At 30.8% G+C, this 21058-nt stretch overlaps 1 long non-coding RNA gene across 1 annotated transcript in view; it reads left to right on the plus strand.

Moving 5' to 3' along the window:
• LOC127171646 (uncharacterized) overlaps window positions 1–21058 on the plus strand; it is a 63870-nt gene that overhangs the window by 7260 nt on the left and 35552 nt on the right. Inside the window, exon 2 of the long non-coding RNA XR_007828543.1 lies at window positions 438–587. This is a non-coding gene — a long non-coding RNA (uncharacterized LOC127171646). The remainder of the gene's footprint in view (window positions 1–437; window positions 588–21058) is intronic.

The following is a 21058-nucleotide window of genomic DNA, read 5'->3' on the forward strand; positions in this document are numbered from 1 at the left end:
ATTAAAATGAAAATAGAAAAAATATATATATTAGTATACTAAAATAACACTGGTATAATCTATTTCATATTTACTCAGCCCCATTATTATTCAGAATTATGTAGGCTTTCCTCTAGAAACAGTGTATAAAATGCAAAAAAAAGAGTTTGTTTGGACATAGTCATCAGTGATAAACTGTCTTAAAATGTCTTAAAGTATCAAAATAATTTGATGAAGTTTAAGTATGGGTAGTTTATGATAAATGAAGGCTCAGATCTGTTAAAAAAAATCTAAGGTGCCCTTTAAGTTCATTAACTTAGCTATTGACCCTGTGATCTAAAAATGTCAGCGTCCTCAAGTTCTCCATGAGGGGGATTTCTCTGTGGTTGGCAAATTTGACTCTTTTTTTTTTTTTTTTTTTTTTTTTTTTCCCTCTCTCTCTCTCGCTTTCGATACAGAACTATCGTTCCCGTCTCCCCTGGGCGATGAGGAAACTTTGGGGCCAAAGCAACTGCTGGCGTTTGAAGCCGTCGGGCCCTCGTTCCCATCGCCGGGCTTCAAAGCGGATCTCGCCACAGATGCACCGTTAACCTGGAGATTTAAACAAGGTCTTTGCAAGTTCTTCTTATATCTAAAACATCTATCAGCATGTGATACATTGCACCAGGGTATTTGTGACCTTTTCTCTGGAGATGAAAGGCCCATCGCACGCTTTCATCTAAAGTAGCTGCGCTCTCAAGATTTGAAGCCACTGTCGCGTCGTATTTCGGAGTCTCTGGACAGGCGAGTGACGTCCTAACATCGCCACTTTAAAGGCAAATGAAAATGTCACACATAGGAACAATTGCTGTCCATAAAGTTTTCATAAATGTCAGTGGTTAGGAAGGGGAAAAATAATGATGGACAATTAAACTGACTTGGATTAATATCCTTTTTGTAAACATGCATTTTATTCACTAGATACTTACATTTTCTATAAACACATCAGTGTTTTCCTGTGCAGCTATGTTTTTTAATGTTTTCGAAAAATCTAAAAAAATACAGTAAAAACAGTAATATTGTGAAATATTATTACAATTTAAAATAACTGGTTTCTATTTGAGTATATCTTCTATTTAATTTATTCTTGTGATGTTATTCTTGTAATTTATTCTTTTTACAAACTGATTCATTTCCTCACAGTTATTTGTTAAGGGTTACATATTTGTTAATTAATAAAATATACTTAATATTTATAATGTTTTAACATAAACTATCACATATTTACAAAACAAATGGTAATTATTTTAATAATTATTTTAATAAATAAATAAGATATTTAAACCTTAAATGGTAAGCCCAGTTTCTTTTTTTTAAACTACTGAAAAAAGGTATACATTTCTTAAACTAATCTAAGCTGTGATCTGGTCAAGGAAACTCTTTAAAGCTTTTCTAAAGGTTTTATTTGTATTTTTAGATGTGGAGATGATGTTCATCTCAGAACTCTTTGATAGGAAAATGTGCAAAACTTTCCACACTGGTCACAAATTATTCATCTGTTTTTAAAGCCTTTCCTCAAAAATGAAACCGAAAGTTCATGTTTTGTTGACCTATTTGACTTATTTGGAAGAAATAAATTTATGTAAATTTATTAATTTATATACATTTATTAATTTAATTAATTTATTATATTATATTATATTTTTTTCTTTTTAATTTTAGTTCATAGTACATGTGTTTTGTGTTTATGTAATTTTTATTATTTTAATTTATTTAATTTATTTTTATTAATTTAATTTTTTGTTATTTTAGTATATCAAGTTTTTTATACTTGATTTAATTGAATATTTATTTAAAATTGTCAACATTATATTATATTATTAGTAATGTATATAATGCTTAAACAGTTTTAAACAGTATCACTCTACTCATGGATTCTATTAATATTTTGAATTAGTTTGTATTTCATATAATTATTATTTTCTTTTTAATTTTAGTTCATACTAAGTTTATTTTGTGTTTATGTAATTTTTAGTATTTTCTCTATTTTTATTAATTTCATTGTTAGTTTATTTTAGTACATCGTTTTTTGTATTTGATTTTATTTATTAGTTATTTAAAATTGTCAACATTATATTACTATTATTATATTACTAATTTATATAATGCTTAAACAGTTTTATTTTAGTATCACTGTACTCATATAGTTTCTATAAACATTTTGAATTAGTTTTTATTTTTAATAATTATCATTCTCATTTTTCTTAATAGTAATTTTGTTTTGTGTTTATGTAGTTTGTATTATTTTCTCTATATTTTGTTGATTTATTTCATTTTTAGTTATTTTAGTGCATTACATTTTTAAATGTTGATTTTATTTCATATTTATTCATTTTAGTATCACTGAGATAGTGTAGTTTTAATTAATTTTTTGAATTAGTTTTGAATTTATTTTATATAATTATCATTTTCACTTTAATTTGAGTTAATAGTAATTTTTGTATTTATGTAATTTTAATTATTTTTTCTATATATTTTTTATTCATTTATTTCATGTTTATTATAGTTATTTTAGTATATCAAGTTTTTAAAATTTGATTTTATTTCATATTCATTCAAAATTGTCAATATTATATTAATTGATGATGTAATATTATATTAGTAATTTATATAATGCTTAAACAGTTTTATTTTAGTATCACTGTACTCGTATACTTTCTATTAACATTTTGAATTCGTTTTTATTTTTAATAATTATCATTCTCATTTTTCTTAATAGTAATGTTTATGTAATTTGTATTATTTTCTCTATTTTATTGATTTATTTCATTTTTAGTTATTTTAGTACATTACATTTTTAAATGTTGATTTTATTTAATATTTATTCATTTTAGTATCACTGAGATACTCGTATAGTTTTAATTAATATTTTGAATTAGTTTTGAATTTATTTTATATAATTAGAATTTGAGTTAATAGTATTTTTTGTATTTATATAATTTTTTTATTATTTTTTCTATATATATTTTTATTAATTTATTTCATGTTTAGTTATAGTAATTTTAGTATATTAAGTTTTTAAAATTTGACTTTGTTTCATGTTCATTCAAAATGGTCAATATTATAATATTAATTGATTATTATATTATATTATATTAGTAATTTATATAATGCTTAAACAGTTTTATTTTAGTATCACTGAAATACTCATAGTTTTTATTAATATTTTGAATTAATCTTTATTTCATATAATTATTATTTTCTTTTTAATTTTAGTTCATAGTAAGTTTATTTTGTGTTTATGTATTTTTTAGTATTTTTCTCTACATATTTTTAGTAATTTGTTTCATTTTTAGTTTATTTTACTACATCAAGTTTTGTTGTATTTGATTTAATATTTAAAATTAACATTAACTTTATATTATTGATATATTATATTATTAATTTATATAATGCTTAAACAGTTTCGTGTAGTTATATATTTTATATAAAATATAAATTTTAATACGTCACGTTTTTTGTATTTGATTTTATTTGAAATAATTTTATTTCAAATAACACAAATTAAATTAAAAATATAATTATACTAACCCTATGCTTAACATATCAGTGTGGATGAATACATCTGAAAATATATGAACTATATAGCTCATTTTTGATTAGATGGAACTATTTTCAGCATTTCATTATTGAGTGAAACAGATGTACATTTCGAATTTGCCATCTTGGATGAAAATCAGCCCTGAGCTCACTGATACGCCTCCTGAAATTGACTTTCCAAGAATAATACATGCAATGCACACTTGGCCAAGTTGGCCAAGACGTCTTGAAAGGCAACATGAGTGGTGGTGTTGTGTTGTGACTTTAAACTTTTACTGACAGGAGTCTTTACTGACGTTCATATTAAAATTAGGCCCTAACTCCTGTCTCACTGTCTCTGGTGTAAAATCTCCTCTAGTTTCTCCTCTGTAAAGCCACGTTGTGTAACTCCAGAGAGACCAGCCGCACGCTCTCTGATTTATTTATCTCACAGAAATGCCCTTCCTTCACATCCCAAGTGGATTTCTATAAATGCCTCATGAATACCCCCTTTTATTTTTATTTATGGGCCAGGCTTTTATAATTGAATAGTAATTAATACCGTCAGTCTCGAGGCCCGGCTCCGTTCTTTACATAGACGCTTTGGGGTGATGAATGGGGCCCATCTATTACGCTACCTAACAAGGGCCGGTTCCTCACGACGTTCCTGATTAAAGCATCGTTCCTCCGCGCTCATTTTCACACAAAAAAAGACCGGCTCTCAATTTAATTTCGAAATTGCCCTCGATAACGTCGGACCGTTCTCCGGCAACCTGACCACTCAGTAAAATAGATCTCTTGTAAGATTCATAATAGATGAAGAAGAATAGAGACCATTAATAAAACTGATAACTTCATTTAGGCATTGTGAATTCAGGAGCATTTTACCAGAGGGCCCCCATTACTTTTTATTGTATTTAAAGGAGATATAATTAATGTCCGTGATCAGTGAAATTCCGAAATACCTTGACGGAGCAGGTAATTATGCCTATGACTGATATTCTAATATTCACTTCTGCTCTCTTCTGTAATGCTTCCTTTTAATTGCTCCTTACAATGACATCACGGTAAATAATGTGAGGTTTAAACGCTGATGTATTCAACACGGAAACAAATAATGCCATTAGGAGAGGATGCATGCGGTTACATTTCACTTTGCAAAACATATGCACTGCCATTATCTGCATTAACATGTTTTGAGGTGATTTTGATTTTAGTGGTCTGCCTTAACGGAAACAAATTGTGAAATATTACTGCAATTTAAAATAGTGTTTTTCGATTCTAATATACTTTAAACTAGAATTTTTTTTTGTGATGCAAAGCTGAATTTTCATAATCATTACCCCAGTCTTCAGTGTCACATGATCCTTCAGAAATCATTTATTATGGATTATTATTTTTTTCTGGATTCTTCATGAACAAAACGTTAAAAAGAACAGCATTTATTTAAAATAGAAATCTTTTGTAACACTTTACACTACTGTTTAAAGTTTTGGATGAGTACATTTTTTGCGTTCTTGCGTTGAAAGAAATGAATGCTTTTATTCAGCAAGGATGTGTTAAATTGATAAGAAGTGATATTAAAGACTTATATTGTTAAAAGATTTCTATTTAGAATAAATGCTTTTTAACTTTTTATTTATCAAAGAATCCTGAAAAAAGTATCACAGGTTAAAAAAACAACAACACTGATAATAAATCAGTAAAGATGTTGAAAATTCAGCCCTGCATCACAGAAATATATTGTATTTTAAAGCACATTAAAATAGAAAACTGTTATTTTAAATAGCAAATATATTTCATAATATTTCATAATATTTAAATGATAAATACTATTTAAGAATGATTTCTGAAGGATCATGTGACACTGAAAACTAGAGTAATGATGCTGAAAGTTCAGCTTTACATTACAGAAATAAATTCTGTTTTAACATATAATAAAATAGAAAACCACTATTTCAAATTGCAATAATATTTTACAATATTACTGTTTTTCTGTATTTTTAATCAAATAAACGGTGCCTTGGTGACCAGAAAAGACTTCTTTAAAAAAACATTAAAAATCTTACTGATACCAGACTGCTGAAATGCAGAGTATATATAGTATATAATACTAAAATTCTCTTTAAAAAAAAAAAAAGTGTCTTCTTGTCACTAGTGGCACAGATTACACAATTACTTTAGCATTATTTATATACTATTATGAGATGTATTAACATTTTGAATTAGCTTTTATTTTCACATTTTAATTTAGGTTTTAGTGATTTTTTTTTTTTTTTTTTTTTTTTTTTTTTTTAATGTGCTTTTGTCATTTTATTCTATTTGGCTTTAATTTTTATTTGAGTTTTTAAAATAATTTTAGTTCTTCAGCTTATATTTATTTCATTTAGTTGCTGATTTTCATTTCTGAGTTTCATCTTCAGCTTTATTTTAATTAATAAAAACCATCTTTAAAGAAACACTGTAAAGTAAACACAGTTGAGTTTTACCATTTTTGAATCCATTCAGCCGATCTCCGGGTCTGGCGGTAGCGCTTTTAGCATAGGTTAGCATAGATCATTGAATCTGATTAGACTGTTAGCATCTCGCACATAAATTACCAAAGAGTTTCGATATTTTTCCTATTTAAAACTTGACTGTTCTGTAGTTGCATCGTGTACAAAGACTGACGAAAAATGAAAAGTTGCGATTTTCTAGGCTGATATGGCTAGGAACTATACTCTCATTCCGGCGTAATAATCAAGGAACTCTGCTGCCGTTTCCCTGCTTTTTTTTTTTTTTTTTTTTTAATTTTTACATATTGTAAGTAATTATAAGCTATAATGTAAGATAAACCAGATCTGGCTTGTTTAAATGAAGCTCTGGGTAGCTGACCTTTAGCTAACAGTACTTTGGTGCATCTAAAAGGCCTAAAAATGATTGGCTGGTTGTATCGGCGGTTAGTGCCTGCTGGTAGATGCCATAACTATAGCATTATGTGGGCAAAAAAGCATCAGTAACACTTCAACTGAAGCGTTTATGTATAATGCATTATAAAGTATTCATAATGTACCGTAATGCATTATATATTTTCATAAAATACATTAACACTGTAATTTTTACAGTTTCCTTGTTACATCTGAAATTAGTTGTTTGTTGTGTTTTAATGGATTATAGTTTCTGAAGGCATAACAATGAGCAAATAAATATAATGTATTATAACTGTGGTTACAGTTACTGATGAAATCACACAATGCATTATAAGGTGCATTAAAAGACATAATTAATGCATTAAAAATACTTTTGTAATGCATTATATATGAAAGCTTAAAGTGTTCAAGCATTCAACACTGTAAAAAATTAATTATATGCTTATATACTGAAAATACTAAAAATAAGTTACTGTCATGCACTGTAAAACAAAGACAATATTTTAGCTATAAATAAAACAAAGATGATTTATTTCCTTTAACCAGAAAAATCCCATTAAGATATTGCAATCTCTTCTTCCGGAGAGATTGAATTACGTCACAAGAAAATGCTATTTCAATTTTTCTACGTCAAAATATCACGTTTAATTTATTGGTAATGTTCTTTGGAATTGTTTGTGAAATTTACTAGCAATTTCTACAATACAAGTCAAAAGTTTTTGATTTTTAATATTTTTAAAGTTTCTTCTGCTGACTAAGCCTGCATTTATTTGATCCAAAGTACAGCAAAAACAGTAAAAATGTAAAATATTTTTACTATTTAAAATAACTGCTTTCTAATTGAATATAATTTAAAATGTAATTTATTCCTGTGATTTCAAAGCTAAATTTTTAGCATCATTACTCCAGTCACATGACCCTTTCGAAATCATTATTGTATTCTGATTTGCTGCTCAAAAAACATTTATTATTATTATTATTATTATTATGTTAAAAACAGTAGAGTAGAATTTTTTTTTAGGTTTCTTTGAATAGAAAGTCCAAAAGACATTTATCTGAAAAAGAAATCTTTTGTAACATTATAAATGTCTTTATCATCACTTTTGATAAATTTAAAGCACCTTTGCTAAATAGAAAGTTTAATTTCTATAATTTCCTTTCACAAAAAAGGATACTGACTCCAAGCTTTTGAATGGTATAGTGTATAATGTTACAAAAGCTTTTCATTTCAGATAAATGCAGATTTTTGGGTCTTTCTATTCATCAAAGAATCCAGAAAAAATGTACTCAGCTGTTTTAAATGTTAATAATTTTCTTGTACAAGTAGAGCAAATCAGCCTATTACAATGATTTCTGAAGGATCATGTGACTGGAGTAATGATGCTAAAAATTCAGCTTTGAAATCACAGGAATAAATTACATTTTAAAATATATTCAAATAGAAAACAGTTATTTTAAATAGTAAAAATATTTTAAAATTTTACTGTTTATGCTGTACTTGGTGAGCAGAAGAGACTTCTTTAAAAAACATTAAAAATCTTACTGTTCAAAAGCTTTCGACTGGTAGTGTATGTAAAATAGAAATGTAAAAATGTTCTACACCAGAAACAGTTATATTTTTCAGTGTATATAAAGCTTCAAACAAAGCACATTTTGCTATTTACAGCCATGTAAAAGTAGTGATATAACTTTGAAGAAAAACATTGTTGCAAGCAACATAAAAATACCCATAATGTATTATACTGTAGTAGAATTATTATTTTTGTGTTTATAAACATGTAAAAAATACAATTTTCTCTATCTGCTCATCTAGTTCTAATCCAGAGAGTCACATGACATTTACAGCTCAGGTGATTGGTTAAAAATAAAGCAAAGATGCAACTCAACCCTCTCAGCCAATCAGAATCCCCCTATCACTCCAGGGCAGCACAAGCACAGAAACACACACATTAACCTGACAGACAAGCACTTTCCGTGACCACCAAGAGCTGAACGCACATCAAAACACTTCGTGCCTCATTGGCAGGGGGCCATTTTGCTTCTATTGTTCTCAACCGTCCTCCAAATCACACACACACACACACACTGTATGAACTGTGTAATGACAGCATTAGCGCAGGCAGCTCCGGCGAACTAAAAGCCACCACTTGTCTTTGAGTTTTCAGCTTGAGTGTTTCGTCTCTGCTGATTATTTTGCAGTTTGTTTCCCTGCTTGAGCTTCTGAAGTGAGGTGTGAGCCACTGAGACAATGAACACCTTATGTTCCGCTCCACCTGTTCGATGACAGGCAGTCGAGCAGGTGTGTGTGAGTGTGTGTGTGTGTGTGTGTTGTAGTAAACATGCAGAGCGGGTTCCCAGGTGACAACACACTGACACATATATACAAGCACAACACAGGCGCATACACACACACACACACACAGGAGCGCACTTTTAACATCTCAATTTAACCTGCTTTAAGCACAAACTGGAGCATGTTGTCGTTTCACGGTTTATATGTGACAGTTTTCTATATACAGTACACTACTGTTTGAGGTCAGCGAGATATAGATTATAGAAACTAATACTTTTATTCAGGAAGGATGCATTAAAAGACATTTCAAATAAATGCTGTTCTTTTGAACTTGATGTTCATCAAAGAATGAAAAAATGAAAGTTTCTGCAAAAACATGAAACGGCACAATTGTTTTGAATGATCATGTGACACTCAAGACTAGAGTAATGATGCTCGAACTTCTGCTTTAAATCACAGGAATAAATTACATTTTAAAATATATTCAAATATAATACAGTTATCTTAAATTGTAATAATATATATCACAATATTATGTTTTTTACCCGATCAAACAAATGCAGCCTTCCTTTTTTTAAACTATTAAGGAATCATAACTTTTCAGTCAGTTGAAATAAAGTAAATGCTACCTGAAATCAAGTGTTATGTACATTTATATAAATTATATTATTTTTATGTATATATACATTTTAGAATTTATCATTTAAAATTAGAATTATAATTTAAAATAATATATATATATAATTTACAATTGAAAATTAAAATTTAAAATAATTTGTAATTATCATTTTTTTAATTTAAAAAATATTTAAACAAATTTAATATTTTTATATAAATAAATTATACAAAAAATAAATGTATACAAATTTTATATTTATATTTTTATATATATATATATATATATATATATATATATATATATAGTTTAGCCATTATTTCTTTCTTTATTTAATTTATAATTATTATCTGTTCAATAATACTCATTTATTTGAACATTTATTAACTGTTTATTTATTTGATAATTATTTATTCATTTGATCATTATTTAAACATTAAAAAAATCATAATAAATAACATTTAAATGAATTTAAAAATCTGTATATTTGTTTTTCAGGTAATTATTTATCTATCTATTAGATTTTTTTCAGGTTATTATTAATTTATTTTTCAGAAATTGATTATTTATTTATTTATTTGATAATATGATCATCATAATATTATGTATTTGATTACATATTAGGTAATATATAAATTAATAATAAAATAATATTAAAATGTAAAAAGTAATATCAAATGAAAAATATATATTATTTATTTTTTTATAAAATTTAAATTATATATATATATATATATATATATATATATATATATATATACACATATGAAACATTTCACATTTTCATTTAATTTGATGTACTAAAATAAACTAAAACTAAAATATATAATGAATTTTAATTTAATATTTGAAATATAAAATATATTTTATATTTATATTTTTTTTAAATATATAAAATGAATCTGAACTATTGATAAAAACTGTAATAGTATCTAAATGGTAATACAATAATTCTTTTTTAGTGGTAGTGTATGTCAATACAAGTATGTGAATGCTTGGCTAATGCATTGCAAGTTTTATATACTTATAGCATTACACTGCATTACTGTGGCAGATCTCTGAATTCATAGGTAATGAAGTTTCTTTGAAATGTTTGTGGTTTTAAACTAGATGTGTTTAATTTAGCGTTAGTTTAACAAACTTGCTTGGTCAGAATCTCATAGTTGATCTGAAAGAAAAAAAAAGACTGTAGAATAAATAAATAAATCAGTTCATGCTAATGCTTGCTATAGCGCCCCTTGTGGCAAGTCTGAGATTGCAAAGCATACTTGCTTTGCTTTATGGTTTCTGATGTATAGAATCGAGTTCACGGTTGGCGTTCAAGATAATATTCTCCTGCTTTTGGAAGTAATGCAAATTTTGTGGATTTTTAACTTTCAGTGGTTCAATCTCCAACGCCGCAGGAACAAAGCCTTCCTGATTAAAATCGCAGTCAGTGTGTTGTTTGACGGCTTTTCACTGTAATTTTATGACGTGACCCCTCCTGTTAAGTGAGCTATTAGCGCCTAACTGTCCATTTAATACACATAACCAGCGCAGCAGCTCGCAGAAAGCTTCATTAAGAAAGCATGTTTGGGCTAGCAAAAACACTACGCAGATATAAAGAGAGAAGTAATTACTGGAAATTAGCTGAACATCTGCTTGTGGTTTTGGGTTACCCTGAGATTAATTAAATGAAATATGGAGATTTCTGGTGTGTGTTTTTTCCATCAAACAGAGATGCTGCAGTGTGGCCACATTGAAATGCTGAGATGAAATGAGATTTTCAACCTCTTGCTGTTTTGCGAACCGCAGCTGGACAGTGATAGTTTTGGCAGCGCCTCACACCACTGACCTAAAGTGGATCTCCACAGATTTAACAACTGTACTCGAGATATGTGATCGAATCAGCCTTTAAACATAATCTGTAAATGTAGATTAAAGGAATAGTTCACCCCAAAATGAAAATTAGGCTATTCAAGATGTAGATGAGTTTGTTCGTTCATCAGAACAGATTTGGAGAAATGTAGCATTGCATCACTTGCTCACCAGTGGATGCTCTGCAGTGAATGGGTGCCGTCAGAATGAGAGTCCAAACAGCTGATAGAAACATCACAGTAATCCATAAATAATCCACACCACTCCAGTCCATCAGTTAACATCTTGAGAAGTGAAAAGCTGAGTGTTTGTAAGAAACAAATCCATCATTAAATAACTTTAAACCATTGCTTCTGGCCAAAATACGAGTCCACAATCCATAATAATACTTCCTCCAGTGAAAAAGTCCATCCAAAATCCACCATCATTTTTGTTTAGAGCTGTTTTGGACTGTTTTCGCTTCTAAACAGTGCTTGATCTGTGCATATTTCTCTCCTGATTCAGACCAGATGACTTTTTGCTTAAAAAGGCAATATTATGGATACAGGACTCATATTTTGGCTGGAAACATGCAGGTTTTCACTTCACAATATGTTAATTGATGGACTGGAGTGGTCTGGATTACTTGTGGATTGTTGTGATTGTTTTTAGCAGCTGTTTGGACTTTCATTCTGATGGCACCCATTCACATCCATTGGTGAGCAAATGATGTAATGCTACATTTCTCCAAATTTGATGAAGAACAAACTCATCTACATTTCAGATGACCTAAGGGTGATTGTTGGTGACAATTCAGCAATTGTTTTCATTTTGGAGTGAACTTTAAATTTACTTCATGCTTCATTGTGTGGGTCAAAATTATTGATTTTTCTTTTATGACCAAAATCATTAGGATATTAAGTGAAGATCATGTTCCATGAAGATATTTTGTACATTTCCTACCGTAAATATATCAAAACTTAGTTTTTGATTAGTAATATGCATGGCTAAGAACGTCATTTGGACAACTTTAAAGGTGATTTTCTTAATGTTTTTTATTTTTTATTTTTTATTTTTTTTGCGCACTCAGATTTCAGATATTCAAATAGTTGTATCTCGGCCAAATATTATTTATTCAGCTTTCAAATGATGTATAAATCCCAATTTCAAAAAATTGACCCTTATGACTGGTTTTGTGGTCCAGGGTCAGATATGGATCACAACAGGATTAAAATTCTGTTGAAACTGGATGTTCGTTTGCTGCAAACACCATATGAATATTCAAACATAATTGTATTTTTTTTTTTTTTTTTTTTTTTTATTACACTTTATGTATGCAGGTAAACATTTCCTTTGAAACAAGTTGCAAATGCATTAAAATCCTGAATATTGAAACATTAATATAAATGGAATGCAAATTGTCTAAAAAATTATCTTCCTGATAATATTGCTTACATAGAAAGTAGAAAAACAACACCGAAAACATTGTATTTTGTTTCTTACTTAGTATTTCTGTCGTTTTCCAGTGCAATATGTAAACGTTCATAAATCTAGCTACATTTACTAAATGTAGAGAAACAAAATTACATAACAAAACTAAGATTACATAAGTCTTATTTTCTGAAAATGACATTAAAATATAGTGATTTTATGCTTAAAACAAGAAAAAATAATATTGTTTTTCACTTTTTTTTTTCTTGCGCTGGCAGATTTTTTGTTCTTTTAAGTATAAACTTAAAACAAGACTTGAAAAGAAGTATTTAAGATCTCGTTTGCTGAAAAATGCCACACAAAATTAACTTCAAAATGTTCTTATTCGAAGTATTCAAAATTCTAAGCTCACCTAATTTTGATACATTTTTAGAGAAGGAAAATTAGCATATTAGGTTGTGGAAGGGTTTTTTTTTTTTTTTTTTTGAAAAACTTATTTCTAAGGGAAAGTCTTCCACTACCAGTCAAAAGTTTTTGAACAGTAAGATTTTTATTGATTAAAGAAGTCTCTTCTGCTCACCAAGCCTGCATTTATTTGATCCAAAGTACAGCAAAAATAGTTAAATTTTGAAAATAAAATGAAGTTTTACTATTTAAAATAACTGCTTTCTATTTGAATATTATTTAAAATGTAATTTATTCCTGTGATTTCAAAGTTGATTTTTAGCATAATTTCTCCAGTCACACGATCCTTTAGAAATCATTCTAATATTCTGATTTGCTGCTCAAAAATCATTTATTATTATTATTATTATTATTATTATTATTATTATTATTATTATTATTATTATTATGTTGAAAACAGTTGAGTAAAATGTTTTTCAGTTTTCTTTGATGAATAGAAATTTCTATTTTAGAAAGTTCTAAAATAGAAATCTTCTGTAACATTATAAATGTCTTTATCATCACTTTTGATCAATTTAAAGCATCGTTACTGAATAAAAGTATTAATTGCTATAATTTCTTTTCCCCAAAAAGAAAAAAAAAATACTCCAAGCTTTTGTATGGTAAAGTGTTTAATGTTTCAAAAGCTTTTTATTTCAGATGCTGATCATCAAAGAATCCTGAAAAAAATGCACCCAGCTGTTTTAAATATTGATAATAAAAATAATAAAAAATGTTTGACAGCAAATCAGCATATTAGAATGATTTCTGATAGTAAAAATAGTACAAATATTTCACAATATTACTGCCTTTGTTTTTGTTTTTGGATCAAATAAATGCAGGCTTGGTGAGCAGAAGACAATTCTTTAAAAAACATTAAAAATCTAGTAGTGTATATTAATCTTGCTACCTTATGCAATTTTATTTCTCAGGTAAACATGTTTTGATTTAAGAATGTTCAAATATTTGTAATGCAAAACAAGACAAAAACACTTAGCGAGAGAATCATTAACACGCATGCAGGTCAGCCTGCATTAATTCTCATTAAGCTCTTCGCATCTTGTCAGAATGAACCACAAAGAAGCGTTTGCTCTTTCGGAACAAAACTACATCCCTCCACCCCTGTGTCAGTTGTCTGTTTTTCTTTGTGTCATCTGGGCAAAGTCTACCAGTTGTCATGGCTTTGCGTTTCGAGTGTCTATCATCGGTTCCACGCCGCGTTCCTCTGAGAGAGAGAGAGAGAGAGAGAGAGAGAGAAAGAGCATGGCGCTCTCGACAGTTCTGACCAGAGAATACAGCTATAAACACGGTGACATTTCCATAATAAGCAATACAGTAATGACTGGCTAAACTATAACGGGAGTTTATGATGTCAGAAGGAAATGAGAGGCAAAGTGCACAAGTTTGAAATAAAGGCATGTGGCGTTTCGGAAGCAGAGAGGGAGAGAGATATAGAGGGGGGTGGAGCTCTTTTCCACCAGCCATCATCCCAGATAATAAGCGGGGAGGTTGGCCCAGCGGTGGAGCTGTCACACACACACATTTGCACACAGATGAAGGCCAAGCTGAGCTGAGAAGCCCAGGCAGGTCCCAGTGGCGCTGATGGAGCCATCAGCTGCTGGCGTGACAGGTGCCCCCTCGTCCCCGCGCAGAGGTGATCATTTTCTGCCGCTGCATAATGGACCATTGTTCCGCGCTACAGACCCCCCTTCCTGTTGTTTCGCTTGCGCGCTCTCTTTGTCTCTCGCTGCCTTTAAGTCATGTGGAATTATTGTATTTATGAGCGCACTTGAGCGCCACCAAAATAGCGTAATTACCGGTGGGAAACTCAAGACTTTTGCTGCATTCAGGTGCGCGTGGTAAACGCCTACTTAGGAGCTGGAGCTATTGGTTGGCAGTCATATTCATGTCAATGGCAGTTGCTTGGCTGGTGCACAATGTTATAATAGCACAACACAGATCTTATCCTCCTCTCGGGGGTGTTTCCTCTACACTCTTAACAATAAAGGTGCTTTAAAATATTCTTCACAGTGATGCCGTAGAAGAATTTTTGACATTTTTGGTTCCACAAAGAACCATTCAGTCAAAGGTTCTTTAAAGGGGTCATCAGATGCCCATTTTCCACAAGTTAATATGATTCTTTAGGGTCTTACTGAAAAGTCTATAATATACTTTGGTTAAAAATTCTCAATTGTAGTGTAAAACAACGCCCTTTTTACCTTGTCAAAATCAGCTCTGCAAAAATCATCCTGTTCTGGTCGAGGTTGCTTTAAATGTTAATGAGCTCTGCTCGCCCCGCCCCTTTCTTCTCTCTGTGGAGTGACAAGCCTGTTTACTTTAACCGCATTTAGCCGCGTTTAGCTGCTAAACTTGCTAACAAGCATGTTATTAGGAAAGGCGATCGCAAAGATTTATAAAAAAAAAAACGCTTATACTTACTTCTGCTGTAGGTGAAGCTGGATCACGAATGATTCGCGAGAACATAGACGATTATATGTAGATCGAGAGGCGCATTCCCTTCACAAACAAATGTAATCCACTGCATCTTCAGCGGCTCAGATGTCGGGAGTAAATGATGACCACTATGTTCATTATTACATCCAGCAACACACCTCAATCGCTCAATCTGAGATATTCTTGTCTAACTTACATCCCTACTCCGTCATTGAAACAATGGAGGTCGGACTGTTATAGGTGATCTTACATATATGACACTCATGTCAATCAACTATCGTGGGAGCGGCCTCTGTGGGTGTTACGCCACACCGACAGGCATCTGAGAATGGCTCGATTTGAAAAAGCGGATATTACTTTTACAGATTAATTAAAAACCTCTGCATAGATTTTTATCATTATAGGGTAGATTTGTACATACAGTATTTGTACATACAGTATTAATGTTCAAACAACATGTAAAAGTGAACTTTGCATCCAATGACCCCTTTAAAGAACCATCTCTATCTTACCTTTTTATAAAATGAAGAACCTTCTATCGCCACAAAGAACCTTTTGTGAAACAGAAAGGTTCTTTAGATGTTAAAGGTTCTTTATGGAACCATTTAAACAAAAAAGGTTCTTCTATGGCATCGTGATGCACCTTTATTTTTTAAGAGTGTAAGGAGACAAGAGAGGCAGTGTCTTAAAATATTGGATGAGGAAAACTTTGTAGTACAAAAAGAAAACTTTAAAAAGTGTATAAATCACTCGTCTTTCTAAGGAAACATTGTCCAACAGTGACACCAGCAGGTAAAGTTACAGCGGGATTCCGCATCTCTCTCGCCTCCCCTGAGCCCATTGAGTTTTAACAGACCCCTTAAAGCGTGTAAGTTTGCCTTCATCGCGATATGATTGGATATGACTGGTTATGTTCGACTGTGATTGGTTCATGTAATAAATAACGGCTCTTGTGTTTTGCGTTCACAAATCAGTCTGAACTTGATGAGATTCATAGTTAACATATTTAATAAAGATGTATCAATGCACATTCCCTGGCCGTCCTGTGCAAACTATGGCACGCAAAGTTTTTAAAAAAAATTTTATATATCGTGAGATGTTGAAGCGCGACAATGCAGTCTTAGGTACTGTAGCTCCCCCCTAAATGATCTTACTCATCTCAGTCTTACTCATCTCAGAGAACATTCCTGAAATGTTTTCCTCAAGAAACATAATTTCTTTATGACTGAAGAAAGACATGAACATCTTGGGTGACAAAGGGATGAGTAAATTATGTACATTTTTGTTCTGGAAGTGAACTAATCCTTTAAGTGCTCCATTTGAGACAGCACTACCATTCTTAAAGAGACAGTTCACCTTAAAAATGAAAATTCTGACATTAATTACTCACCCTTTATACATCTTTAGAGCACAAATGAATTTTTTTTTAATGAAATCCGAGAGCTTTCTGACCCTTTTGAAATTGTTAAATAAAGTCGTTATTTTTCTTTTCTTTGCGCACAAAAAGTATTCTTGTAGCTTTATAACATTACAGTTGAACTGATGTCACATGGACAATTTTAACAGTGTCCTTACTGCCTTTCTGGCCCTTGAACATGTCAGTTGCGTTGCTGTTTATTTAGGGTCAAAAAGCTTAATATCTTAATTTGTGTTCTGAAGATGAACGAAGGTCTTACACGTTTGGAACGACATGAGAGTCAGTAATCATTTTTGGGTGAACTATCCCTTTAAATTTGTACTCTAGATGGCAGAATGCTTAGATGGCAGTAGTATCATTTGGGATGCAACTTAAGTGTTTACTGTATTCAGGTGTTTCTTGTTTGCTGATTAATTTGGGCATATATATTCCTTGTGTTTTGTCATATATTGAATATTAATTCCTTGAGCTTTAGTTCATTTTTATTGTTAAGTCTTTGTCTGTTTTGCTCTTTGACTCGATATTTTGTTTCTCTATCTTTTTTATTTTTGTGTTTCATTGTTTTTGAAATGCTTTTTTTGCACTGCATTCTTAAGTAATCTGCTAAGTCTCATGTTACAGAACATGCAACCCACCAAACCCGTTACACTCGCTATAAATGCAATGCATTTCAACGTGACATAAATTTCCCATAACTAATTTATCCTCTTCCTTTTGTTGCACAGGTCTAAAATAGAAAATGTGCATTTAACATCTAATAGATTTTATGTAATTCCAAGTCCCAACCTCCTAAGTACGAACTTCCCAAGTGTCTCCTTCCACCTTGTTTTTCGAGCAGCGCCCTGTTACGTTGTGCTGTAAGCGTCTGAAGTTGTTTGCAGGATTTCTTTGGCTCGCAGGAACACAGAAGCTCTCAGCCGCTCATGTCAGATATCAGCAGTCAGGTGAATAGATGAAGCAATTTGTGGGGGTGCGAAGGCGTACTGAAAGAGCGGAGGATGAGAGAAGGTGGAGACAGGCGGGTGGGAAGGTGATGTGATGGTCTGGGGTGAGAGTGATGCTTCCCTGGGGGAAGGGTGAGAGGCAGGCGGATCACAGGAAGTCCACAGGGGAGCAGATCTAGGGATGTGTCAGGATTCAGGCTCCTGCGCCAAAACCCCTTCATCCGGATTTCTGTGCCAGAATCCTCCATCTCCAGCTCGGCTCGTACGGGGATACGTGCACATCAAATCTTCCTGAAATCCAGTGTATCCTCGCCTGCTTTCTGCATTTCCTTCATGTTCATTTATTTATAATATAATTTCACTTCTGCTTCTGCATCTTACAGACAATTCAAGCACTACTTGCATTCTATTTGGGAAAAAAAATCTATTTGAAATCACAATACACTTTCAATGCATTTTTCTTTTTTTGATAAAAATTGATTTCTAATTTTAGAAACAACAAGAGGACAAAATCTATTTAATTTTGTAAATGTTTTACAAAAATACAGGTGCATCTCAATAAATTAGAATGTCGTGGAAAAGTTCATTTATTTCAGTAACTCAACTCAAATTGTGAAAGTCGTGTATTAAATAATTTCAATGCACACAGACTGAAGTAAGTCTTTGGTTCTTTTAATTGTGATGATTTTGGCTCACATTTAATAAAAACCCTCATAAGACCAATGAAAACATTTTTAGTAAATTGCTGGCCTTCTGGAAAGTACGTTCATTTACTGTATATGTACTCAATACTTGGTAGGGGCTCCTTTTGCTTTAATTACTGCCTCAATTTGGCGTGGCATGGAGGTGATCAGTCTGTGGCACTGCTGAGGTGCTATGGAAGCCCAGGTTTTTTTGACAGTGGCCTTCAGCTCATCTGCATTTTTTGATCTCTTGTTTCTCATTTTCCTCTTGACAATAGCCCATAGATTCTCTATGGGGTTCAGGTCTGGTGAGTTTGCTGGCCAGTCAAGCACACCAACACCATGGTCATTAACCAACTTTTGGTGCTTTTGGCAGTGTGGGCAGGTGCCAAATCCTGCTGGAAAATTACATCAGCATCTTTAAAAAGCTGATCAGCAGAAGGAAGCATGAAGTGCTCTAAAATTTCTTGGTAAATGGGTGCAGTGACTTTGGTTTTCAAAAAACACAGTGGACCAACACCAGCAGATGACACTGCACCCCAAATCATCACAGACTGTGGAAACTTAACTCTGGAGTTAAAGCAACTTGGGCTATGAGCTTCTCCACCCTTCCTCCAGACTCTAGGACCTTGGTTTCCACATGAAATACAAAACTTGCTCTTATCTGAAAAGAGGACTTTGGACCACTGGGCACCAGTCCATTCCTTCTTCTCCTTGGTAAGACGCCTCTGACATTGTCTGTGGTTCAGGAGTGGCTTAACAAGAGGAATACGACAACTGTAGCCAAATTCCTTGACGCGTCTGTGTGTGGTGGCTCTTGATGCCTTGACCCCAGCCTCAGTCCATTCCTTGTCCCAATCCAGCCTCTCAAGGCTGTGGTTCTCTCTGTTGGTTGTGCATCTTTTTCTTCCACACTTTTTCCTTCCACTTAACTCTCTGTTAACATGCTTGGATACAGCACTCTGTGAACAGCCAGCTTCTTTGGCAATGAATGTTTTTGGCTTACCCTCCTTGTGAAGGGTGTCAATGATTGTCTTCTGGACGACTGTCAGATCAGCATCTTCCCCATGATTGTGTAGTCTAGTGAACCAAACTGAGAGACCATTTTGAAGGCTCAGAAAACCTTTGCAGGTGTTTTGATTTGATTCGCTGATTGGCATGTCACCATATTCTAATTTGTTGAGAGAGTGAATTGGTGTTTTTTTTTGTTAAATGTGAGCCAAAATCATCACAATTAAAAGAACCAAAGACTTAAACTACTTCAGTCTGTGTGCACTGAATTTATTTTATACATGTTTCACAATTTGAGTTGAATTACTGAAATAAATTAACTTTTCCACGACATTCTAATTTATTGAGCTGCATCTGTATATACATCTGGTATGTAACACCCTGTTTTCAACTAATCATTTTCAGATGGATAATTCTTTTTTTTTTTTTTTTTTTTTTTTTTTTTTTTTTGTAAATGTGGAAATATTTACATAATTAAAATGGGTTGCAGATGCCATGTTAAGTTGACTTTGATTTTATTGCACAAATAGATAAAACATTAAAATTGTATTAAACTTAGATGAAAAACAAATAAATAAGTAAATGTTTTAAGTTACTAAAACTAAAATAAAACTGAATTAAAATAATAAATAAACAAGAACTAATAAATGACAAAGGCTGATAACAAAATCAAAACTAAAACTGAAAATGAAAAACACAAAAATAATAAAAGCTAATTCAAATTATTAATAAATGACATAAATAGTATATAAATAATAGCGAAGTAATGCTGATTAAAATAATCTACTGATTAAATTGTTTAATGGTCTTTTGATGGTCTATTTCAACCATTTGCTATTTCTACTATAGGTTTATGATATTGTATTTTAGAGAGTAAACTAATTATATATATATATATATATATATATATATATATATATATATATATATATATATATATATATATATATATATATTTCTTTATTAAATTTGTTTATTAATATTTATTTTTGTTTATTAATATTTATTTTCTATTTATTTTTTTTTAACGTAATAATATTTAATTAAGAAAGCTAAAAATAGCTAACACTTTAAAATTGTGTTTAAAAAAACTTATTAATAGAAATGCATTGCATGTTTTCTCACAAATAGCTCAATTTGAACTGTCTTGGAAATAAAAATCATGATCAATTTTTCTGTATTAATTTTATTTATTATTAATTTTTACTTAATTAATTTTTATTATTCAGTAGTAATATTAGTAATATTTATTTATTTTTATTTATTTTTAACTTTATAATATTTAAGAAATTTAAAAAAAAAATAGCTAAAACTTTAAAATTGCATTTAAAAATGTATTAGATTAAATAAAGTTGAAGAGCTAAAATTACTAACACTAAAATTACTAAAATATAAAATAAAGCTAAATTGATATAATAAATAAGAACTAGGCTGATAACAAAATTACTAAAACGAAACTGAAAAATGAAAAATACAATAATAA

This window comes from Labeo rohita, chromosome 10 (genome assembly GCF_022985175.1).
Source record: "Labeo rohita strain BAU-BD-2019 chromosome 10, IGBB_LRoh.1.0, whole genome shotgun sequence".
NCBI classification, from domain to species: domain Eukaryota; kingdom Metazoa; phylum Chordata; class Actinopteri; order Cypriniformes; family Cyprinidae; genus Labeo; species Labeo rohita.